General features: G+C 45.9%; 1 protein-coding gene across 2 annotated transcripts in view; it reads left to right on the top strand.

Moving 5' to 3' along the window:
• The window catches only part of LOC144492405 (uncharacterized), a 202283-nt gene extending 178266 nt beyond the window's left edge, over positions 1–24017 (top strand). The window contains exon 5 of one of the 2 annotated variants that reach the window (XR_013497590.1): positions 23672–24017. The gene's annotated coding sequence lies outside the window, so the exon portion shown is untranslated. The remainder of the gene's footprint in view (positions 1–23671) is intronic. The other variant, XM_078210412.1, reaches the window with a different exon arrangement.
• The last annotated feature ends 2108 nt before the right edge of the window (positions 24018–26125 follow it).

Here is a 26125-nt window from a genome sequence, read left to right as displayed (position 1 = left end):
TTGACTAAATGCTTTCATTTTAATATCATCTGCTGTGATCCAATTTCATCCTGAAGAGTAGCTTTATCCCAGGTTCAGGAGCCACAGTGGAGCAATGCCAGACACCAACTTTGCTTATGGCCGTGTTTATCGTAGCATCAATCAAATGGGGAGAAGCCCAGCCAAAGTTATAAATTTGATGCGGCCAATATTACTTACAAAAGTACAGCAAAGAACTTAACACCTTCAAGACTTTGTGACTGCTCAGTGTCTGCAGGTTGCACCGAACCTAATGGCGATGCGTACTGGTTAATCATTGGAATTGTTCACTGATGTTTTCAATGTCTGTGTGCTTTCCACTTCATTACATAAATCGAAAGGTATTCTATTAGCAAATTGGCTTTTAGTTTGAAAGATCACTTAATTCTGGAATTTCCCATCAGCCCATCTGCAGATGAAGCCAGATGTTCAAGCACCTATTAAATTCTAGATCAGGCAACAAATTTGCAATTGAACCCTGAGGCAACAGATTGCAGCCATAAATGTTTCCATGTGTATTCACATTTGACATAGCATCTTTTATTATCTTCCTAAACAACCACGAGGAACAGGAACATTGTTTGTGTGTTCATTAGTAGATAAGCATTGCAAAGAACATGCCTTTAGACAAAGAGTTGTGTCAATGTTTGAAGTCATATCCATTGGTTGTTGATCACAACACTATTTGCATAAGTAAGATTTAGTTTTATTACATACCTGATTGTAATATACGTTGCTCTGTTGCTCTGAAATAGCTCAGTTGGGAGAGTGTTAGATTGAAGATCCAAAGGTCCCTGGTCCAATACCAGGTTTCAGCATGAGCCCATCTGCTGGCTTTCTGGGACGACACGGCGGCATAGAAGTTATCACTGGGGCGGCACGGTAGCACAGTGGTTAGCACTGCTGCCTCACAGTGCCAGAGACATAGGTTCGATTCCCGGCTTGGGTCTGTGTGGAGTTTGTACATTCTCCCCGTGTCTGCGTGGGTTTCCTCTGAGTGCTCCGGTTTCCTCCCACAGTCTGAAAGACGTGCTGGTTAAGTGCATTGGCCATGGTAAATTCTCCCTCAGTGTACCCGAACTGATTGTGGTAACTAAGGTATTTTCACAGCAACCTCATTACAGTGTGAATGTCAGCCTACTTGTGACATTAATAAATTAACTTTACTTTTTACTTTAACATCAGGTTTCCAGAGGCAACTATCATTTAAGTACAAACATACTAACATCAACTAAAAACAGACAGGCAGAGACCAGCTGATCCATCAAGCGTCTGTACATCTTGACCCGTCCCACCCCCCAGCAGCTTGCCACACCATCTCCTGAGTGAGGTGAAATACAAAGATGAACATCTTCCTCTCCACCCCTGAAATCCATCAGCCAAGTTTCAGGCAACCGCAGTGATTGTGAAACACATCCCTCACTGTCCTACCCATCCGATACATTTAAGGATGTTAACCACACAAGCAAATTTGTCCAGTGCAGTGATGCATTATTACCCAGGGTCCAGTGCAGTGATGCATTATTACCCAGGGTCCAGTGCAGTGATGGATTATTACCCAGGGTCCAGTGCAGTGATGCATTATTACCCAGGGTCCAGCACAGTGATGCATTATTACCCAGGGTCCAGTGCAGTGATGCATTATTACCCAGGGTCCAGTGCAGTGATGGATTATTACCCAGGGTCCAGTGCAGTGATGGATTATTACCCAGGGTCCAGTGCAGTGATGGATTATTACCCAGGGTCCAGCGCAGAGATGGATTATTACCCAGGGTCCAGCGCAGTGATGGATTATTACCCAGGGTCCAGCGCAGAGATGCATTTTTACCCGGGGTCCAGTGCTTTAATGGTTTATTATGGAGGGTCTAACGCCGTGATGGATTATTACACAGGGTCCAATGCATTGATGCATTATTACCCAGGGTCCAGCGCAGAGATGGATTATTGCCCAAGTTGCACAACAGTGATGCATTATTCCCCAGGGTACAATGCAGTGATGCATTATTACCCAGGGTCCAATGCAGTGATGCATTATTACCCAGGGTCCAGTGCAGTGATTCATTATTACCCAAAGTCCAGCGCAGTGATGCATTATCGCCCAGGCTGTGGTTGAGGCTTGCAGGGGGGAGGGGTTATTTACTGCCAGATTTGGATGAAAGAAAACCAGATGTGGAATTCTCCCATTTTGAGACCAAGTGCGGTGATGGGTGACTCCAGCGACGTTAGTCCCACCGCACAGACTAGCGAGATCCTGCGCCAGATCCTGCACTTCGAAGCTCATTCATCACGCACAAGCGAGTCGCCTCCTGCTCTCCAGCAGCTGATTGGTTCACCCGCCCTGAGCTGCTGGGTTCGAAGGTCCCGGTGCCATATTTAAAGCTCCAGTCCAGCACACTCATCTCACTCCCTCCAGCCCACCTGTCTTCACCAGACTGTGCAGGATGTCAGCAACCCAGAGGGGAAAGGCTCGCAGCGTCCAGAGGAAGCGTGTTCCTCCATTCAATCACCCTCCTCCTGAGTCCATCACCTGTGAGGCAGCCATGCCCCACTTGGACGCGTACCCATCACATCTGGAGTTTCATGCATTGCATTCCAGTAAACGATGCGGCATCCCTTTAACCCCTTTATTTAGGAGCTCTCCATGCAGCCTTGTCAGAGTCCAGATCATCCATTCATTCTTCCCTCTGCCTTTCGTTGTTCGTCTTCTTTACCCACTTCCCTGCCCCCTCTGCCTGCCAGCGTGCGCCCGCACCCTACCCTGCTCCTTACGCAGCCCTCTTTCCACATTGCTCCCCATGTCACTGGTAGGCCACACCCCTTTCCACCCCCTGCCCTCACCTCACATTTCGCCTCTGGTCAAACTTTGGACCCTCGCTGTGGTGGCTGCATTAGTCCAGTGGCGCAATGCTACCCAGCTAGACACTGGAGTGGGGCACCCCAAGGGGAAGGAGACGGCTGTGCTTCCCAACCCCTGGTGCTGTATTGCACCAAGTTAGTGACACATGAGGGTTCAGGTGTGCAGTGGCACAGTGCTGTCCATGAAGACCAGCTTGGCATGGAGGTGGAGGGCAGGAGTTGGCCTGCCCGAGCACAGTGGGGTATACAACACATCAGGAGCAGTGCAGCACTTTGGCAGGAAAGCTTTGTTGTACTCACCTTAAAGCCTCTGGTGAACCGAGGACTGTCTTGTGCCCACCACATGTTCGCAGTCAGGTTTGACGCTGACATAATGTCCTGCTGGTGTGACGCTGGAGTGAGCGGCCTGACAGGATGCTGGCAGACAACTGTTTTAATGAGCATTCATGAAATGCAAATGAATGTAAATGGCACTCACATCACCTGCCAGCGGGAAGGCTGACCCGCCATTAACCTGCCATTGGGAGAATCGCCACGGAACTTTACACCGGCGGGTTTCTGAATTCTTGGCTCCCACCAGATTCACCCCGTCTGCCCTTCACCAAACCTGCCTCGGGCTGGTTGGGAGAATTCAGCCCAAAGCCCACAGGCCAGATGGAGTCATGCACGGTGCTGCAAGTTTCACAGCCAGTGGATAGTTGAAGGTTCACTGAGTCCCCAACTACCCCCCCCCCCTTCACTCTCCCCAACCAGTCCGGAAGTCATGCTTAAGTCATGCTTCTAATCTGGTAACCTAAAGACAAGACAATGCATTCTCCATGGACTCACAGATGCTGCATTCAAAGCCAGGGCTCTGAATTAGACTGTTCTCTCCTTCAAGTTACCGGCGCCAGGACTCAGATGAACATCCTAGAGTACCTCCCAGATCTCAGCCGCTTTCAGCCATCTGGTCAACCATTCTACTGGTCAGTAACCAGTCAGAACTAGAGCCCAGTGCCTGTGGCATGGAAGAGTTGCACTCACACAAGCTACTATTGCTCAAAAACACTGCAGGAATGTGTTGCTGCCAGCTCCCTCAGACACCTACACACTTGGCAGCAAGGAGAACGGAAAAGCTCTGCAGGCAGCAGCAACAGGGAAGCAGCCTAAAATTGGTCCATCCCGAGACTCAGTTGCCAGAGAACGAGGGTAACCTTCTTGCCAAAGGCTTCCTGCCAGAGCCAGCAGTCAACTATCTCAAAGTTCCACATCCCCCAGAGAGTTTCTCAGAGAATTAACAATTTCAGACTCAAAGGGTGAGATTGTCCTGGGAATCAGCAAAGGCCGATGGCGGGCAGGAAAATTGCGTTGAAGCCACCGATAGTAATGGCGGTTTTCTCCACCATGTAGTCCAGGATTTTGAGGAAAATAAGTTCAAGTGTCAGGTCCTATGACGTGTTGCTGGCCGCCCACCCCACCAGCAACGCCGACAGCCCAAGATCGGGGTGCCACTATAAAAGGCCGCCCCAATGGAGAGAGAGCTAAGGGGTCCACCCTGGGATCCCCCCACACCCCATTGGCACTGCCCCCTCATTCTGCCCCCAACGCTGACCCTGGCACTTGGCACTTTTCCTGGGCACTGACCCACACACTGCCCTTGGCACTGCCCGATAGTGCCCAGGTAATGCCCAGGCTGGGGGCAGTGCCAGGGAACAATGCTGGTGGCAGGTCCCAGGCAGTGCCAGGGGGTTGCTGGGGGTTGGGGGGGTGGTGGCCTCCGGGGTGAAATGGTTTGCTCTCTCTGCACTGGAAGGGCCTTTAATAATGGTGCCCTGATGCCCAGTTGTCCAAGTTGCTGGTGGGGCAAGTGAATCAGAGGCTGGCCAGCCAGTGATACATCATGGCACCCAATCCTTGAAGGGTTTTTTTCCAAGTGCTGCGCTTTTCGGCAGATAAAGTCGCCATTGCTGCCCGCAGTTTCAACACCATTTTGTCCGCCGTTGGCCTTGGCCAATTTTCAGGAAAACCTCGCCATAATCACTGTCAGATTGACTCCAACGTAAATAGAACAGAAACAAAACTAAACCAAGAATTGAAGCAACAATTAACCTGCTTCTGTATCTCAATGTAAAGAAAGACCTTGCATTGGCTCTGATGTCTTCCCAACATCCCAAATCTTTTGTAGCATCACTGTTGTTTTCTAAGTAAATGCAGCAAACACTTTGTACACAGTTCATTCGAGCAATGAAACTAGTCCAGTTAATCTCTTTTGGAGATGTTAACTAAAGGGCAGATTTCCTTTGGAAGTGAAGGTTTCCATAATATTGAAGAACAAACCAAGCCGCTCCAGGGGACAGTAGACACATATATTAAGCTAATTTGCAAGCTCCAACACTTTCATCACTTTCCACATGGAAAGGAGTCATAAGTCTTAGAGCTAGTTTGTGTACAAGATATTAAAGATGACGCATGGCTCCTTGCATTAACCTCTTAGCCAACAGAAACATAAAGGGCCTGAAATTCTGGGAATCTCATTTCAATTTCAGGAATGCACAGGAGTAGAACTCTCCTGCCTACCTTTGGAATTGGTTCAAACCCTGTCCAATTCAGGGCCCAGGCATCCAGTCCATTCTGTCCTGTGGACCATTAGATCCATGTCTATGGGCCTGATTTTACCATCTTCATTCTAAGTGCTGACTCTGGGCGTAATTCACATCCGATTTGGAAATCTGCTTTCAGGCTCCCCCAGACGCACTCAGCCTGAAAAAAAAAATCGTGGGTCCCATTCGTGCTGTGGGCGGGGCTTAGCGCAGCCGAAACAATCGGAGTTCTGAACTGCACAAGCGCAGTTGGAAAAAAATTTGAAAAAGCGCGCCCATGTCAGATCGCTCCCGAGCCGCAGAAAACGGAGAAAGCGGCCCGGGAGCAAAACGTGGGAGCGATGACCCCCACATACACATCACTGCCCCCTTATCCACCCCCACCCCCCCACCCCCTGCTGCCCAGACCAATCACGACCCCTGCCCCCTTCCCTCCCACCGATCGCCCACAGAGTGGCAGCGGACCCCCCTGCCCCCCTCCTCCCTACCAGAGATCCATCTGCCCCCCCCCCAACCCGTGAGCAATTGGGCCTGCCCCCTCTCCCCCCCCCACCAGAGATACAACTTACCCGCCTCCGTCCTCCTCCCCCCCCAACCAGAGAATGATCTGACCCGCATCCCTCCTTCCCCCCCACCACCAATCTGAGTCAGAGAGACGTTGGAAGCTCTGAACTCGCCTCTTCAGCATCTGGAACGCCCAATTCAGACTTTTATTCAGCAGGTTCATTTTGGCGCAATTCCGGATCAGCGAACGCAACGGTAAAGGGGGAAATGCTGATAAAGTTGGGCGGGCCGTTCATTAATTCAATTTAAATGCATGCCCGAAAACAGGCGCGACGCAATGGTAAAATCAGGCCCTATGTGGAAATGAGACCAAAGACTGAAGAGCCATTGGAGATAAAATGTGTAAATTTCTTCTAAGGGAATACTTGAGCATTTTTGGAATGGCAATCAAAATCCCTGTAGGATAGAGCAGAGGACTCACCTGTTGTGCCCCTTACTGGAAACTGGAGCACATTTTAAACAGAATGATGCAATGTCATTGGTCCAAATGGGAACCATAACAACTGGATCTTTCCCCTCACTTTCCAAGTTCCTCTCCAGTTACCCCACCTTTACCTTTGAACTAAAAGGCAACACACCCTCTTGGATTCTCTGGTGTGACTGCAGGAGATTTTGTCTATCCTCCTAATTAATGAATCACCAAGGACTTACAACTTTTCTCATTTACTGTTCCCCTTGGACTGTCTCCTGCTCCATGGTGCCATGGTTAGTATTCTAGCTTGACCACATTATTTACATCCTTACCCCCGGGAGTAGCAAGTACATCGCACTCGCCGGACAGGACCAGTGATACAGGGGGAGACAATGGCCTAGTGGTATTATCGCTAGACTATTAATCCAGAAACTCAGCTAATGTTCCGGCGACCCGAGTTCAAATCCCACCACGACAGATGGTATTATTTGAATTCAATAAAAAATTAAGAATCTACTGATGACCATAAAACCCTTGCTGAGTGTCAGAAAAACCCACCTGGTTCACAATGTCCTTTGGGGAAGAAAATCTGTCATCCTTACCTGATGTGGCCAACATGTGACAGCTGACCCACAGCAATGTGGCTCTACTCTCAACTGCCCCGGGCAACTAGGGATGGGCAATAAATGTTGGCCAGCCAGCGACGCCCATGCCCCACAAATGAATAATAAAAGACTTCCTTCTCTATCTTCCCTTGGTTGGCATGAATCTGCTGACTGATAATCACACTGCCCCTTTCCTGCACCAGTACCTTCCCCCAGGGTGTGACGATGCTCTGGAGAAAAGTTCAGCTTGAGGTGCTGTCTTTTGGATGAGATATTAAACGGAAGTCCCATCTGCAGCCACAGGTGAAAATAAAAAGATTCCATAGCATTATTCAAAGTAAGGCAGAGTCAATAGTTATTTTGCAACCTCATTGCTCAATGTGGGACACAGCAGTTCAAATTCTGTGTCTCTCTTTGGGTTCCTCTCATGATGGCTGTTATTGAAGCTTCGTAAAGACTGCAGACAAAGACAAGAAGCTTCATTTTCAGTTGGAAACATCATAGTTATCAAAAAAACTCAATAAGAATCTGGTGTCTCTAATTTAGAGAGGCAGAGATTTAAGGGTGAAATGAATGAGATTTATTGTCAATGGAAAAATTGCGTTTGCATAGAGAGTTTGTTTCAACTAAATGAGTTGTGAAGGTGCAGGGATCACAATCTCAGGTTATGATAAAGACTGAACATGGTTCGATGCTTTTTTTCCAAGATGGCGCCGGAGCAAGGCAAATTCTTGCAAGCTGTGCCCAGCATACCTCTAATTCTATCTTTTATCCTCATTCTATGCTTCTAAAACTTCATTCTAACTCTTTTAAACTTTTTAAACATCCTTTAATTCAATCTCTTCAGTAAGTTGATCTTTCTCTATACCCGAGCCATGACTGTAACACGACATTCTGCATTCTTTCCTTTCATTCTCTATGAACGGTATGCTTTGTATAGTGCGCAAGAAGCAATATTACTCACTGTATACTAACACATGTGACAATAATAAATCAAATCAAATCAAATGCTAGGATGTGCTTCCTCTGAGACACCTTGATCTTGAGAGGACTGGACTCACAGACATGCTGCCACATGTGACAGCTGCCCCAGCTTCTATATGGTGATCTTGCTCCACTTCTCTCCCATGCTGGTTATAGGTGAAACCAGGCACCTTGGTAAGAACCCCCAGAATTGTAAACTTAATAAAAAGGTGCCAAGGATTACAAATATGAACACGCATCTCCTTTTCCTCTGCTTTGTACCCAGTTATTAAGAATGTTTGTCTGTAGCACGTGTATACATTTTTATTTGATATATTTAGCGATTTTCTTTTTCGTTCATCAGGATGGAACATTAGTCATCAGAAATTGGATACTTTGATTTATCCACACTGCATCAGCAGCAAATCAGTTATAAACTGCAATAGATGTCAGGTAAAGCCTATCGAAACAATACCATCGATACCAACTTCCCGCCTAGCCAATTGTGTACTGTATTGTAGCTGGCACTATTCACTGGGGACTGAGTTAGGACAATCCCAAAACCATTTCGTGGGCAATACTGAAAGTATGCAATGAAATTAAATTATCATCCTATCAATTTTTACTGTAAATAAAAATATAGAACAGTCTGCTAACTCATATCCGCATCAAATCCTTTAAAAGGCAGTGTTCAACATGAGGAAATCAAATGATTTATTTGCCCACCTGTTGATTAGTGAACCCACCCCCCCGACTGACAGTAGACTGAACAATGATCCTGTGCCAAGAGAAAGGTTGCGTACTCAAACTTGACATAACATTTACTCCCATCACCACGTTTGCAGAAAGCTTCAAACGGCGTAAAGGTTTCAGGACAAGGTGCAGTTCATAAGATTTTTGTACTCGCACTCAATAATGCAATTGTATCATTGGATATTTTACACCCCCAACAGCCTCCCTCCAACTCTCCGACCCCCGTAAGGTAACAACTCGATTTACTGCTGCAAACTGCGCAGTTGTGTTCCTCTGCAATAGTTATAATGATCTCGATTTATTGAGGCTCTATTTATAGTTAATAGGAGGAATGCTTCAAGACATTCCTCTTGCTGTGTAACAAAATCCATTTTGGAAAATAACACCAAGCTTCCATTGTGAAAGAAGGAATGCATCAGGCTGACTAGGTCCTGCAGCTGGGGTTGGCTCCTTCAGTGTTTCCTGTGCCGTACACGTGACAGGGTTGGAATTCTATCTGGTGCATGTGGTCAGAGTGTCCGCTTGGCAAATTTCCTGGGGTCAGACTAATTTTAGATTTTAGCACTAGTGCTGCCAAATAAACCTGTTGGACTTTAACCTGGGTGTTATGAGACTTCTTACTGTGCTTACCCCAGTCCAACGCTGGCATCTCCACATCATGGTTTCCACTTCCACAGAAAAGCTGCTGGGAGAAGGGGGGAGGGCGATCCATGGGGTTGTAGAACTCTGGTGCCTGCAGCTGCTAAAAGTGGCTATCTGGAGAAAGGCATCTAGTCTCTGATAGGACCATCTGAGAATGCCAGGCGGACATTGTGATCCATTGTTCTATTTATGGATGTGGGCTTCTTCATTTGTAAATAGTCTCTGTTGACCTGGTGCTATTGCACAGCAGGGGGGATTTTCTTTTCCCTATTCTGTCCAAACCTATGCAGAACAGAAACTAGAAAGGAATCATTCCTGTCTTGAGCTCAAATACCCTACCCCACCTGCACGGAGTCCTACTTCTCACTCCGACCTGATGCTGCATGTAATTGTTGGTGGGGCGCAGAATCCTAGCCCAGATCCTTACCCCCACTTTCCCGTGATCCTGCTGGTTCCACTCGGAAGAAGGTGACAGTTGGTTCAGGAGCAGGAGCAATAAATTGCCAATGTCCTGTGGGAGAGAGTCCAGCAATGGCCTTCTCTCCATGTCCATTACAGCCAGGGCACTTCTGCTTCTAGGCACTGGTCTTAACTGAGGCTATAAAAGTTGTGTTATCCTCTTCAGGGTTCTTCTGTCCCTTTAAATCTCTGGCTACCTCATGATTCTGCAACTGTGACCTTTCTGCAACTCTTCACCGATTATCCTCTCCTTCCCTGGTCGGCTCCCTCTTGGAGAGAGGAATCCGACTCGGAGCTTGTCCTGTATCAATGATGGGGCTCAATGGAAGAAAATAGGTTTTATTTTGTTATAAGAGTCATAGAGTCATAGAGGTTTACAGCATGGAAACAGGCCCTTCGGCCCAACTTGTCCATGCCGCCCTTTTTTTTAACCCCTAAGCTAGTCCCAAATGCCCACGTTTGGCCCATATCCCTCTATACCCAACTTACCCATGTAACTGTCTAAATGCTTTTTAAAAGAGAAAATTGTACCCGCCTCTACTACTAACTCTGGCAGCTTTTTCCAGACACTCACCAGCCTCTGTGTGAAAAAATTGCCCCTCTGGACACTTTTGTATCTCTCCCCTCTCCCCTTAAACCCATGCCCTCTAGTTTTAGACTCCCCTACCTTTGGGAAACGATATTGACTATCTAGCTGATCTGTGCCCCTCATTATTTTATAAACCTCTATAAGATCACCCCTCAGCCTTCTACGCTCCAGAGAAAAAAGTCCCAGTCTATCCAGCCTCTCCTTATAACTCAAACCATTAAGTTCCTGTAGCATCCTAGTAAATCTTTTCTGCAATCTTTCTAGTTTAATAATATCCCTTCTATGATAGGGTGACCAGAACTGTACACAGTACTCCAAGTGTGGCCTTACCAGTGTCGTGTACAACTTCAACAAGATGTCCCAACTCCTTTATTCAATGTTCTGACCAATGGAACCAAGCATACTGAATGCCTTCTTCACCACTCTATCCACCTGTGACTCCACTTTCAAGGAGTTATGTTTGTTCTGTAACTCTACACAACACCCGACCATTAACTGAGTAAGTCCTGCCCTGGTTCAACCTACCAAAATGCATCACCTCGCATTTATCTAAATAAAACTCCATCTGCCGTTCATCAGCCCACTGGCCCAATTGATCAAGATCCCGTTGCAATCCGAGATAACTTTCTTCACTGTCCACTATGACACCAATGTTGGTGTCATCTGAAAACTTACTAACCATGCCTCCTATATTCGCATCCAAATCATTAATATAAATGACAAATAACGGTTTGATTTGATTTGATTTATTATTGTCACGTGTATTAACATACAATGAAAAGTATTGTTTCTTGCGCGTATACAGACAAAACATACCGTTCATAGAGAAGGAAACGAGAGAGTACAGAATGTAGTGTTACAGTCATAGCTAGGGTGTAGAGAAAGATCAACTTAATGGAAGGTAAGCCCCTTCAAAAGTCTGACAGCAGCAGGGAAAAAACTGTTCTTGAGTCGATTGGTATGTGACCTCAGACTTTTGTATCTTTTTCCCAAAGGAAGAAGGTGGAAGAGAGAATGTCTGGGGTGTGTGGGGTCCTTAATTATGCTGGCTGCTTTGCCGAGGCAGCAGGAAGTATAGACAGAGTCAATGGATGGAAGGCTGGTTTGCGTGATGGATTGGGCTACATTCACAACCTTTTGTAGTTCCTTGCGGTCTTGGGCAGAGCAGGAGCCATACCAAGCTGAGATACAACCAGAAAGAATGCTTTCTATGGTGCATCTGCAGATGTTGGTGAGAGTCGTAGCTGACATGGCAAATTTCCTTAGTCTTCTGAAAACGTAGAGGCGTTGGTGGGCTTTCTTAGCTATAGTGTCAGCATGGGGGAATCAGGACAGGTTGTTGGTGATCTAGACACCTAAAAGCTTGAAGCTCTCGACCCTTTCTACTTCGTCCCGTTGATGTAGACAGGGGCATATTCTCCTTTATGCTTCCTGAAGTCGATGACAATCTCCTTTGTTTTATTGACATTGAGGGAGAGATTATTGTTGCCGCACCAGTTCACCAGATTCTCTATCTCATTCCTGTACTCTGTCTCGTCATTGTTTGAGATCCAACCCACTATAGTGGTGTCATCAGCAAGCTTGAAAATCGAATTGGAGGGGAATTTGGCCACACAGTCATAGCTGTATAAGGAGTATAGTAGGGGGCTGAGAACACAGCCTTGTGGGGCACCAGTGTTGAGGATGATTGTGGAGGAGGTGTTGTTGCCTATCCTTACTGATTGTGGTCTGGGAGTTAGGAAGTTCAGGATCCAGTCGCAGAGGGAGGTGCCAAGGCCCAGGCCACGGAGTTTGGAGATGAGTTTCGTGGGAATAATAGTGTTGAAGGCTGAGCTGTAGTCAATAAATAGGAGTCGGACGTATGTGTCCTTGTTACCTAGGTGTTCCAGGGTTGAGTGCAGGGTCAGGGAAATGGCGTCTGCTGTGGACCTGTTTTGGCGGTAGGCAAACTGTAGTGGATCCAGGTCGTCCGGGAGACTGGAATTGATTCGTGCCATGACTAACCTTTCGAAGCACTTCATAACGATGTGGACCTAGTGGATCCAGCACCGATCCCTGAGGCACACCGCTGGTCCCAGGCCTCCCGTTTGAAAAACAACCCTCTACAACCACCCTCTGGCTTCTGTCAAGAAGCCAATTTTGTATCCATTTAGATACCTCACCCTGGATCCCGTGAGATTTAACCTTATGAGTCATAGAGGCATACAGCACGGAAACAGACCCTTGAGCCCAACTCATCCATACCGCCCAAGTTTCCCAAACTGAACTAGTCTCATTTTCCTGTGTTTGGCCCATATCCCTCTAAACATTTCCTATCCATGTACCTGTTCAAATGTTTTTTAAATGTTGTAATTGTACCCGCCTCTACCACCTCCTCTGGCAGCTCATTCCATAAACGCATGAAGTTAGTGTTCCAGGTAGTAGCAGGCAGCAATCTTTTTATGTTACTGTAAAGAGCAGAATGCAGCTTCTGTCATACACAAACATTCTTTATGTTGAAGGTGGTTTGAAGATGATTGTGATGTGTATGATGCCGTTCCATCGTGACAGCTTTATTTGGATGCATCTGCCCCTCTCCTGGGATGGGTGCTTTTTGTGTCCAGTAGAAGAGGCATTAAGAAGATGGCCACAGGATAATTAATGGGCAGGGACTAACATCTTTCCAGCTCTCCATCCCTGCTGTCGGTATATTGTTGGCAATTTAGCACAATGCAAGATAAAATGTGCCTCTTGGGTTGTCTAACTGCGTGCTTTGAAATGATTCCATTTGATTCAGCTGGGGGAAAATCAGCTCACAAATTCAAAGTGGTTGTGATATCTGCAGTCAGTTTGCAAATCAAACCTGGAAGTTGGACCAGAAGAGAATGGAAAGCTGCTCTTTGATTGGAGAATCTTTGGATCATTGTTTAGAATGCAAGTTTCAAAGTAAGCTGACTGTTTGTTGTGAATGAGCTTAACCAGACTGTCCCCTGTGTTTCTCTCCTAATTAACTCACTTCCTACTCCGGTCAAATCACTAGCTCTATCTCTGATGCAGTTTTAAAGGTGCCAATCTCAATCCCAAGTGACATTCTTTCTTTCCGAATGTGTGTCAGATGATGATTTGCAGGTAACTTTTGACTGAAGGTATCAAAGTCCATCCTAATCATTGGGGCGGCACGGTGGCACAGTGGTTAGCTCTGCTGCCTCACAGCGCCAGGGACCTGGGTTCAATTCCCAGCCTCAGGTCACTGTGTGTGTGGGGTTTGCACATTCTCCCCGTGTCTGCGTGGGTTTTCTCCGGGTGCTCCGGTTTCCTCCCATAGTCCAGAAATGTGTGGGTTAGGTTGATTGGCCATGCTAAATTGACCCTTGATATCAGGGGGATTAAGAGGGTAAATATGTGGGGCTATGGGGATAGGGCCTGGGTGGGATTGTTGTCGGTGCAGACTCAATGGGTCGAATGGCCGCCTCCTGCACTGTAGGGACTCCATGATTCTTTAATCCTTTTCCCAACTGATGTCTACACAATGCACTTTCTCGTGAGAGGACCTGGAATGATTTTAACCTTTATGCCCACCACACCCCTAACCTTCCCCACACTCACTCATCCTGGGAATACTAGCTCCTATTGCAGCACACCACCCACTGTCCTGCCTAACATGTGGAAGATTAGAGGTTGAATGAGTGCCCTTTTGATCTGTATATGAAGGTATTTTTCACTGGAAAGATGGAGGCTGAGGGGAGACCTGACAGAGGTTTACAAAATTGAGAACATAGACAGGGTGGATAGGCAGAGGCTTTTTCCCAGGGTGGAAGTGTCAATTACAAGGGGGCACAGGTTCAAGGTGAAAGGGGGAAAGTTTAAAGGAGATGTGTGGGGGAAGTTTTTCACGCAGAATGTGGTGGGTACCTGGAACGCGCTGCCAGAGGAGGTGGTGGAAGCGGGTACATTAGCAACATTTAAGAGGTATCTGGATGGGTACATGAATCAGCAGGAAATAGAGGGATATGGACTGTAATAAGTCTCTGGTTCCACTGCTGTGACTGGAAATTTGGCTGAGCACCAACTTCTCCGTTCCTGCTGGAAGTGGGAGTGACGGGTGCGAGACTGGAGAATTCCAGCCCTGATCTTTCCAAGCTTAAAGGTGTGCTTATCACCAACAAAAGACAACAAAAAACACAACACAAATTATTCAGTAGCGAGCTTTTCCCTTAGATGGGGAAGGACAGGGGGGGATGCCTGGAAGCGTTGGGATCTCCATTCTCCATCTGGATTCAGGAACTCAATGCTGTGGCAGATTTAGAGGTGATATTGAAAAGGAAGGAGAGCTCCAAAGCTGCAGAATGAGTTGGACAAAACATGGAAGGCATCAGAAAAGTTTCAGATGAAACTTCGTGCAGTCAAGTGTAAAGTGCTGTGCTGGAAAAGAAGCACAGAAATACTCCAAGAATGACACTGAAATATCTGAGGATGAAGCTAAACAAAACCTAGGGAGGTTTAATTGCTCTGATGCTAAATATGTCCAACTAATGCAGAATAACAATCCAGCAAACCAATAGAACTTTAAACTACATGACCAAATCAGTTGAATGTAAATCAGAGAAGGGAATGTTCAATCCTTATATTTTTGATTTGATTTGATTTATTATTGTCACATGTATTAACATACAGTGAAAAGTATTGTTTCTTGCGCACTATACAGACAAAGCCTACCGTTCATAGAGAAGGAAAGGAGAGGGTGCAGAATGTAGTGTTACAGTCACAGTTAGTGTGTAGAGAAAGATCAACTTAATACAAAGTAGGTCCATTCAAAAGTCTGCTGGCAGCAGGGAAGAAGCTGTTCTTAAGTCGGTTGGTACGTGACCTCAAACTTTTGTATCTTTTTCTCGACGGAAGAAGGTGGAAGAGAGAATGCCCGGGGTGCGTAGGGTTCTTGATTATGCTATAGTCTTCTGGTAAAATTGTGCCTTCTATGTTGCAGCTGGTTCTGATCAGATAGAAACAAGACAGACAATCACACGCTGACATGCCTGGGCAGAGAAGAATCCCAAGGCAAATCTGTAATGGGATCTCAGTAACAAGGAAAGGCTAGCTAAATTTTATTTCTCAATCTATGGGAAGACAGCATTTGTGGAATGATCTCATGGAACCTGGATCATTAAGGGACTGGATAAAATAAGCCCGGAATACTTTTTTAAAATTATATGATGGCAGTCAAGCTAGGAGAGTGTCAAAGTCAATAAATGATCATTTTTCGATTAATACCATGAAATGCTTCTTCATATAGTGACAAATATTGGAATAAACTTCCAGATAAATACAAGTGACAGCATGAATGGAATAGAAGTTCTTGCACTCTATGAAGCAGTGAGCTAGTCTGCTGGATCTCTTATGGCAATGTGAGTGTATAACCCTAAGACCATAAGACCACAAGACATAGGAGCAGAATTAGGCCACTTGGCACATCGAGTCTGCTCTGCCATTCAATCATGGCTGATATTTTTCTCATCCCCATTCTCCTGCTTTTTCCCCATAACCCTTGATCCCCTTATTAATCAAGAAAGACACTCAATAACCTGGCCTCCACAGCCTTCTGCAGCAAAGAGTTCCACAGATTCACCACTCTCTGGCTGAAGAAATTCCTCCTCATCTCTGTTCTAAAGAATCGTCCCTTTAGCCTGAGGCTGTGCCCTCTGGTTGTAGTTTTACCTACTAGTGGAAACATCCTCTCCACGTCCACTCTATCCAGGCCTCGCAGTATCCTGTAAGTTTCATTAAGATCCCCCCCTCATCCTTCTAAACTCCAACGAGTACAGACCCAGAGTCCTCAACCGTTCCTCATGCGACAAGCTCTTCATTCCAGGGATCATTCTTGTAAACCTCCTCTGGACCCTTTCCAAGGCCAGCACATCCTTCCTTAGGTATGGGGCTCAAAACTGCTCACTATACTTCAAATGGGGTCTGACCAGAGCCTTATACAGCCTCAGAGGTACATCCCTGCTCTTGTATTCTAACCCTCTCAACATGAATGCTAACATTGCATTTGCCTTCGTAACTGTATAATCAGTAGTGGTTTGGATTGGAATTGTGTGTTGAAAGTACACTATTGGCCTCTGCATAATACAAATGTGAGCTGCAGATTGACTGATGTTGCTGACATGCCTTGCTGCAGGAATCAGAGGCAAGGATGTTGAAGGCTGTGTTAGCCCTGGTAGCAAAAGGCAAGTGCAGTGGTTTGTAAGGTCTTGTTACAGGAGGCAATAAAGACACACCCTGATCTACACTGCTCCCCTGACAATCCAGACCAATACACTATCAAGAGGGTAAGAATTACTCTAAGCTTTGTTCCTGAACTGTTATCATCCTGCAGTATGTGGTCCTTCTATGTAGTGCCAATGCTTCTCCTCCTCCTCCTCCTCTAAGCAAAGGGGAATAGATAAAATGACTCCCATTTGCAGAGAGAATTGGCATTGTCCTAAGCTCCTGAAGATTTTATAGCCACGACAAATAAAAATGCAACATGGGTAAAATAGTGAGAAAGTGTAAAACAAGTGAATCTGCAGCCCAAAAAATCCAATCGAAATAAAGATCAGGAGAGACGATGGGCATGATTTTTCCCACTTCACCACACCTGGCATGGTGGATGGAGCTATTACAAGGGGGCATAACTATAGGGTTCGTGGTGGGAGATATAGGAAGGATATCAGAGGTAGGTTCTTTACGCAGAGAGTGGTTGGGGTGTGGAATGGACTGCCTGCAGTGAAAGTGGAGTCAGACACTTTAGAAACATTTAAGCGGTTATTGGATAGGCACATGGAGCACACCAGGATGATAGGGAGTGGGATAGCTTGATCTTGGTTTCAGATAAAGCTCGGCACAACATCGTGGGCCGAAGGGCCTGTTCTGTGCTGTACTGTTCTATGTTCTATGTTCTAACCCACTGCTGGAAAATAGCGTGCAGGCCAGAAATCGCTTCCGTGCCCGCCGCCAAATGGTTTGCTGCAGCATCGCATCAGGGCGACCTTGAGTTGTAAGGCAGTGAGTAATTATTTTTGCTTCTCATGCCCATTCCTCCTCATCACAAAGTAAATAGACAGATGAATTAAGCTGGACTGAATAGTTTCCTTATCTGTAATCATCTTGTGTTTTAGTATTGCACAACATGCACCTGATCTCTCTTTAGATCTGAGTAGAATAGAAGACAGTGATCCTTGTAGTCTTAATGAATTATTGGGCATGGAGCTGATGCATAGTAGCTCCGACTGTCATATTTATGGGCACTATTTGCTGCATTGAACAATTTTAACTTAGAAGTAGGCTGAGTCAACAAAATATTAAGTTAGTAAAAGATGCCAGCAATTTCTTTGTCCAATTTAGCACTGTTGTAAGAATTCCTAAGCTTCAAAGATAGATTAATAGGCATTAGTGAAAAGTTAATGAAAGATATATTCTATTGACAAACTAGGGAGCTTTTATCAAATCAAACTTTATTTAACAATGCAATTTCACTATAACAAATTAATTAGCTTGGCTTTTAACAATTGAACAATACTTAAATGTACAAGATACAATACTTAACTGCTAACCTATTACCATTAGTTCCAATCAAGCAATATTTATGTTATAGATTTAAACCTCTCTTTAAAATTAGTTAATAAAACTTGAATTTATTTTCGTTACAATCCTGGAGCTATCACAACACCGCTGGAGAGAGAGACAGAGAGATACTGCTTTCTTCCGGTAGCCCAGACAGCAACTGCTTGTATTTGAAAATGAAACTGAAACTCTTTCTTTCCTACAAGCTTAGCTCCTCCCATTCACCATCTGTCAATCAAAAACTTGCACGACTCTGCACACCTAATCTAAAATCCCAAGTGAACCTAAATAAATGAAAGGGCCATTAACTCTAAAAAATAACAAATTCCTACCTAAATTCGTTTATTAGCTTGCATTCTTAGCACTTGCTGCATGTTTACCAGACAAATCAATTCTGTACCAAAACATTTCCTCTTAAAGCAATCTCAGCTTAAACATAAAATATATCAACTAGCACAATATCATCACATAGTCTTCTAAAAAATGATTATGGTGCACCAGGTCCAAAGAACCATAGAACCATAGAAAATTACAGCTCAGAAACAGGCCTTTTGGCCCTTCTTGTCTGTGCCGAACCATTTTTTGCCTAGTCCCACTGACCTGCACTTGGACCATATCCCTCCACACCCCTCTCATCCATGAACCCGTCCAAGTTTTTCTTAAATGTTAAAAGTGACCCCGCATTTACCACTTTATCCGGCAGCTCATTCCACACTCCCACCACTCTCTGCATGAAGAAGCCTTCCCTAATATTCCCTTTAAACTTTTCTCCTTTCACCCTTAACCCATGCCCTCTGGTCTTTTTCTCCCCTAGCCTCAGCGGAAAAAGCCTGCTTGCATTCACTCTATCTATACCCATCAAAATCTTATACACCTCTATCAAATCTCCCCTCAATCTTCTACGCTCCAGGGAATAAAGTCCCAACCTATTCAATCTCTCTCTGTAACTCAGCTTCTCAAGTCCCGGCAACATCCTTGTGAACCTTCTCTGCACTCTTTCAACCTTATCTACATCCTTCCTGTAACCAGGTGACCAAAACTGTACACAATACTCCAAATTCGGCCTCACCAATGCCTTATATAACCTTACCATAACACTCCAACTTTTATACTCGATACTCCGATTTATAAAGGCCAATGTACCAAAGGCACTCTTTACGACCCTATCCACCTGTGACGTCACTTTTAGGGAATTCTGTACCTGTATTCCCAGATCCCTCTGTTCAACTGCACTCTTCAGAGTCCTACCATTTACCCTGTACGTTCTTCTTTGGTTTGTCCTTCCAAAGTGCAATATCTCACACTTGTCTGCGTTAAATTCCATTTGCCATTTTTCAGCCCATTTTTCTAGTTGGTCCAAATCCCTCTGCAAGCTTTGAAAACCTTCCTCACTGTCCACTACACCTCCAATCTTTGTATCATCAGCAAACTTGCTGATCCAATTTACCACATTATCATCCAGATCATTGATATAGATGACAAACAACAATGGACCCAACACCGATCCCTGCGGCACACCACTAGTCACAGGCCTCCACTCAGAGAAGCAATCCTCCACAACCACTCTCTGGCTTCTTCCATTGAGCCAGTGTCTAATCCAATTTACTACCTCCCCATGTATACCTAGCGACTGAACCTTCCTAACTAACCTCCCATGAGGGACCTTGTCAAAGGCCTTGCTGAAATCCAGGTAGACAACATCCACCGCCTTCCCTTCATCCACTTTCCTGGTAACCTCCTCGAAAAACTCTAATAGATTGGTCAAACATGACCTACCACGCACAAAGCCATGTTGACTCTCCCTAATAAGTCCCTGTCTATCCAAATATTTGTAGATTTGTAGATCCTATCCCTTATCACACCTTCTAATAACTTGCCCACCACCGACGTCAAACTTACTGGCCTATAATTTCCCGGATTTCTTTTGGAACCTCTTTTAAACAACGGAACAACATGAGCCACCCTCCAATCATCCGGCACCTCTCCCGTGAATACTGACATTTTAAATATGTCTGCCAGGGCCCCTGCAAGTTCAACACTAGCTTCCCTCAAGGTCCGTGGGAATACCCTGTCCGGTCCTGGGGATTTATCCACTCTGATTTGCCTCAAGACAGCGAGCACCTCCTCCCCTTTAATCTGTAAAGGTTCCATGACCTCCCTACCTGTTTGCCCTATTTCCGTAGACACCATGCCCGTTTCCTCAGTAAAAAAACCATTTAGTATCTCCCCCATCTCTTTTGGTTCCATACACAGTCTACCACTCTGGTCTTCAAGAGGACCAATTTTATCCCTCACTATCCTTTTGCTCCTAACATACCTATAGAAGCTCTTTGGATTTTCCTTCACTCTGTCTGCCTAAGCAACCTCATGTCTTCTTTTAGCCCTCCTGATTTCCCTCTTAAGTAGCTTCTTGCACTTTTTATACTCCTCGAGCATCTGATCTGTTCCTTGCTGCCTGTACATTTCATACAACTCTCTCTTCCTCTTAATCAGTGTTACAATCTCCCTCGAGAACCAAGGTTCCTTATTCCGATTTACTTTGCCTTTAATCCTGACAGGAACATACAAACTCTGCACTCTCCTTTGAAGGCCTCTCACTTTCCATTTACATCCTTACCAGAGAACAGCCTGTGCCAATCCACACTCCCCAGATCCCTTCTCATTTCATCAAATTTGGCTTTTTTCCAGTTCAGAACTTCAACCCGAGGACCAGATCTATCCTTATCCACGATCAGGTTGAAACTAATGGCATTATGATCACTGGATCCAAAGTGTTCCCTCACACTCACATCCATCACCTGCCCTAACTCATTTCCCAATAGGAGATCCAATATCGCATCCTCTCTAGTTGGCACCTCTATATACTGATGTAGAAAATTCTCCTGAACACATTTTACAAACTCTACCCCATCTAAACCTTTAACAGTATGCGAGTCCCAATCTATATGTGGAAAATTAAAATCCCCTACTATCACAACTTTGTGTTTCTTGCAGTTGTCAGCTATCTCTCCGCTGATTTGCTCCTCCAATTCTCGCTGGCTATTGGGTGGTCTATAATACAACCCCATTAATGTGGTCATACCTTTCTTGTTTCTCAGCTCCACCCATAGGGCCTCTGTAGACAAGCTCCCTAATCTATCCTGCCTGAGTACCGCTGTAACATTTTCCCTGACCAACAATGCCACCCCCCCACCTTTTATCCCTCTGCCTCTATCCCGCCTGAAACATTGGAACCCTGGAACATTGAGCTGCCAGTCCTGCCCCTCCTGTAGCCAAGTTTCACTAATGGCTATAATATCATATTTCCACGTGTCTATCCACGCCTTCAGCTCATCTGCCTTCCCCACAATACTCCTGGCATTGAAATAGACACACCTCAAAAGATTATTTCCACCACACTCTACCCTTCCATTTGTGATTTTGCTTGAACTAACCTGTCTTTTAACCCCTGCTCCACTATCTGCTCTGGCACTCTGGTTCCCATCCCCCTGCAAATCTAGTTTAAACGCTCCCCAATAACACTAGCAAATCTCCCTGCAAGTATATTGGTCCCCTTGTAGTTTAGGTGTAACCCATCTCTCTTGTACAGGTCCCACCTGCCCCAGAAGAGGTCCCAATGATCCAAGAATTGGAAACCCTGTCCCCTGCACCAGTTCCTCAGCCACGTGTTCATCCACCCAAGCATCCTACTCCTGCCCTCACTGGCATGTGGCTCAGGTAGCAATCCTGAGATTACTACCCTCGGGGTCCTGCTTTTTAACTTCCTTCCAAGCTCTTTATACTCACTCTTTAGGACCTCCTCACTCTTCCTTCCCACGTCATTGGTACCGATGTGTACCACAACATCTGGCTGATCACCTTCCCACTTTAGAACGCTGTGCATGCGATCAGAGACATCGCTGACCTTGGCACCTGGGAGGCAACAAACCATGCGGGAGTCTCTGTCCCGACCACAGAACCTCCTGTCCGTAGCTCTGACCATTGAGTCCCCTATCACTACTGCTCTCCTCTTCTTCATCCCACGCTTTTGCGCTGTAGAACTAGACTCAGTATCAGAGTTCCGGGTGTGGCAGCTTGTCCCAGGTAAAGCATCTCCCACAACAGTATCCAATTCAGTATACCTGTTGTGGAGGGGTATGGCCACAGGGGAACCCTGCTCTGCCTGTCCTTTCACACTGCCATTTCCTCTCCTTACAGTAACCCAATTTCCTGTGCTCTGCTGCTTAGGTGTAACTATCTCCCTAAAGCTACTGTCTATATACTTCTCATTCTCCTGAATTAGATGGAGGTCATCAAGCTCCTTCTCCAGTTCCCTAACACGCTTTGCTAGCAGCTGCAGCTGAATGCATCTTTTGCAGGTGCTGTCGTCAGGGATACCGGAGGTCTCCCTGATCTCCCACATCCTGCAAGAGGAGCATTCCAACATCCTGCCTGGCATTTGTTTTTTACTCTGGGGAAAAACAAGAATAAACATTCTGGGAAAGAAAAAACCTACTCTCGCCTCTGCCTGTTCTCGTCGAAGCCTGTTTTGAGCCAAAGCCCTTCAGCTCTCACTCTGTCCCCTGCTCACTCTGCTGCCCGCTAACGACACTGCCAGCTCAAAGGTGCGGCCTACTTTTAAACACTCCAAAACCTTCCCAGGCTGCTGCTGGGCCTACTTCCTGTTTTGAAAAAAAACCTCCGATTTTTTTCACTAATTTAACTGAAAAATAAATAAATAAAATGCACAAACAGCTCCCTTACCCTCAGCCTGCTCCTGTGGAACAATGAGCATTTCAGTATCCATATAACAATAACAAAAGAATGATCTCATACTGTGAGGATGCAAAATAACAAGAATAGGTCAATCAGCCCCACAAGCATGTTCATCAATCAACTCAATCATCGCTGATCTGTATTTCAGTTTTATCCACCTGCCGAAGTTCCAAAACCAAATCATTCAAGCTTAATTGTGAAACTTTCAGAAATGCACTGCAAGGTCTGTCTGCTCCTCTGTGATGTGGAGATGCCGGCGTTGGACTGAGGTGGGCAGAGTAAGAAGTCGCACAACACCAGGTCAAAGTCCAACACTTTTATTTGGAATCACGAGCTTTCGGAGCACTGCTCCTTCATCAGGTGAGTGATAAGAAGCAGCGCTCTGAAAGCTCGTGATTCCAAATAAACCTGTTGGACTATAACCTGGTGCTGTGAGACTTCTTACTGTGTTCCTCTACAACATAAAGTTAGATGCCTGAATTTTACCGTCCCGCCCGTCATGGAATTGGAGCGGGTGAGGGGCGGACAATGGAAATGTCCGTTGACCTTGGGTGGTATTTTCTGGTCTCGCTCGAGTGAGGCTGTAAACTCCCGCCCAGACTGTCTGACTTAACTGGTCTATGACAGTTTTTGGCAATCCTGCCACCCAATCCAATGTCAAACCTACCCTTAAATGAATTAGTTCTATTTGCCTCATCCACACCACATGGCAATGCATTCCACGCTTTCACCGCTCCCAGTATATTAAAGTTCCTTTCCAGTTCTTTATTTGATCTGTTGATATCTGATATTTATACTCTTTTGTTTTGGATGCAACAGTAAATAGAAACAGTAAATCATCAACCATCCACTGAATTCCACTATTATATTAAAGGTCTCTATTAATTCTCCTCTTTAGCTTTTCTTTTACAGAGAAAAGAGTCCCAGTCCGCTCAATCTTTCCTGATTGGAGCATCCTCTCAATTCTCGCAACTCTCGTCAGGAAAAAGATACAGAAGCCTGAGGTCACGTACCAACCGACTCAAAAACAGCTTCTTCCCTGCTGCTGTCAGACTTTTGAATGGACTTACCTTGCATTAAGTTGATCTTTCTCTACACTCTAGCTATGACTGTAACACCACATTCTGCACTCTCTCCTTTCCTTCTCTATGAATGGTATGTTTTGTCTGTATAACGCGCAAGAAACAATGCTTTTCACTGTATGTTAATACATGTGACAATAATAAATCAAATCAAATCAAATCAAAAATCTTTTCTACATTTTCTCTAATTTTCCAATATTCTGTTTGTGGTATTGAAACTGCACGCAGAGTTCGAAGTGTGAGGCTCAGTCGGTGGGATTCTCCGATCTCGTCCATGCCCACCCCACTGCAGGTGAGAACGGAGAATTTGGCGTTCCAGCCAAAACTCCGTTCACTTTCAGTGGCATCGGAGAATCCCAGCCGTGAACAAGGATGAAGGTTTCGGCGAATGTATTTTTACCATTCTTCTCTGCTCTTGTGTTCTGCTCTTGACAAATAAACCCAATGGCGGGGGGGGGGTGGATTTTCCAGTCCCACCTGCCAAGGGAATTGCAGCGAGCGGGTGTGGGGGGGCGGGGGGGGGGGGGGTAGTGGGAGGGTGGGGGGGGGGGGGGGGTTGGGTAGGACCATGTTAAGGTCTGTTGACCTCAGGTGGGATTTTCTGGTTTTGGGACAAGTGCGCCCGGAAAATCCCGCCCAGGAACTTTATTTGTAATTTCATGGCCGTATCAACTGATGCTGCTACAGTTAATGGTTTATGTATCTGTGTTCTTAGATCTCTTTTCTCCTCGACCTCATTTAACATTTACTGCTATCAGTTCAACTTGTATGCCGGATTGACACGAAACCACCTCACATCCCACTGTGAGACAATTATACTATTACACCTCGATTCATGTTCGGTACCGATGGAGAACTTGATAAAAAGCATTACTTCTTGGCACAGTGCAAAAAAAAAACTAAGGCTGCAAATGGGTCATGAAGTATCAGAAGTTTTGACTTTATATAAAAGAATTTAGGATTTATAATTTCATTTTCAATTAGTTTCATGCTTTTAAGCTTTGATTTACTCTATCTGGATGACATGTAACTCAAGGGCAAACCAGGATTTTTCAATTTTTATTAAACTATTTATCAAAATGATTGCACATTACAATTCTGGATTATGGGACTCCAGGGCATTTATACTGCCTCGTTATGTGTTTAAGAAGTGATAAAATATTATTATGGATATATTGTGACTGGTAGCTATTTCTTCATGATACCGAAAGAAACTCTGTTCTCAAGAGAGTTGCCTGTTTCAAAACTTCAGCCCATATTATGGCTTCCATAAAGCCCTGTAGAAGTGTGGAAATTATGTGGGTGGGGACTGGTACAGGTTCACTGCCCCTAATACAAATAACACAAATCTCGACCGGTCAAGATTAATTGCCCTTGAAGCTATGGGCAGAGATAGAGGGGGTGGTCTTGAGCCCTCTCCCACAGTCTGTGGAAATGCTGACTGGGGCTCAAGATCCGGAGGTCGCGGATCTCACCGGTGAGATCACGGTTTTGAATCTTCTCCGCCCCTCACCGCCAATGTCATCAGATTCATGCCCATAATAGGTGAGCCCAGCATCAGAGCACTCGGGCACCATTTTTCAGGGGCGTCCCAATCTCAGAATGCACTGGGAGACTCCCTCACTCACCCCCTGTTGGCAGCATGTTCCCCCATCCGCTCGCCGAGATGGGTCACCAGAACCAGTGCGTCGGATTCCCTCCGATGTTGGACCTCAAATTTACTTGGGATGTGAGGCCCGCTGAGGGCCAGTGAAGCAAGTAATCAGCTCCCTGGCCACTTGCCAACCTGGGACTGGAGCCACTTCAACTGCCCAGACCTCATTAGGGTAGCGCAGACCCAACCCTGCCCAAACCTATTGTGAAGGACGAGAAGCCAGTCAGCCTGATCCCAGGGAGGTCAGTGAGCCAGAGCACAGTGAGGTCAGTGAGCCTGACCCCAGTGTGGTCAGCGAGCCAGAGCACAGTGAGGTCAGCGAGCCTGACCCCAGTGAGGTCAGCGAGCCAGAACACAGTGAGGTCAGCGAGCCTGACCCCAGTGTGGTCAGCGAGCCAGAGCACAGTGAGGTCAGCGAGCCTGACCCCAGTGAGGTCAGCGAGCCAGAGCACAGTGAGGTCAGCGAGCCTGACCCCAGTGAGGTCAGCGAGCCAGAGCTCAGTGAGCACGGCTAACATGTGAGTGGATTGGGGATGGCCAGATGCGATTTCAATGGAGAAGGGTGTTGGGGGCAGGAAATTTCCACCTTGGACCAGGAGGAACCTACCAGCTTTAG

The sequence above is a fragment of the Mustelus asterias genome, chromosome 4, assembly GCF_964213995.1.
Source record: "Mustelus asterias chromosome 4, sMusAst1.hap1.1, whole genome shotgun sequence".
Taxonomy (NCBI): domain Eukaryota; kingdom Metazoa; phylum Chordata; class Chondrichthyes; order Carcharhiniformes; family Triakidae; genus Mustelus; species Mustelus asterias.
The sequence above is the reverse complement of the archived record's forward strand: the minus strand, read 5'-3'. Positions and strand labels throughout refer to the sequence as shown.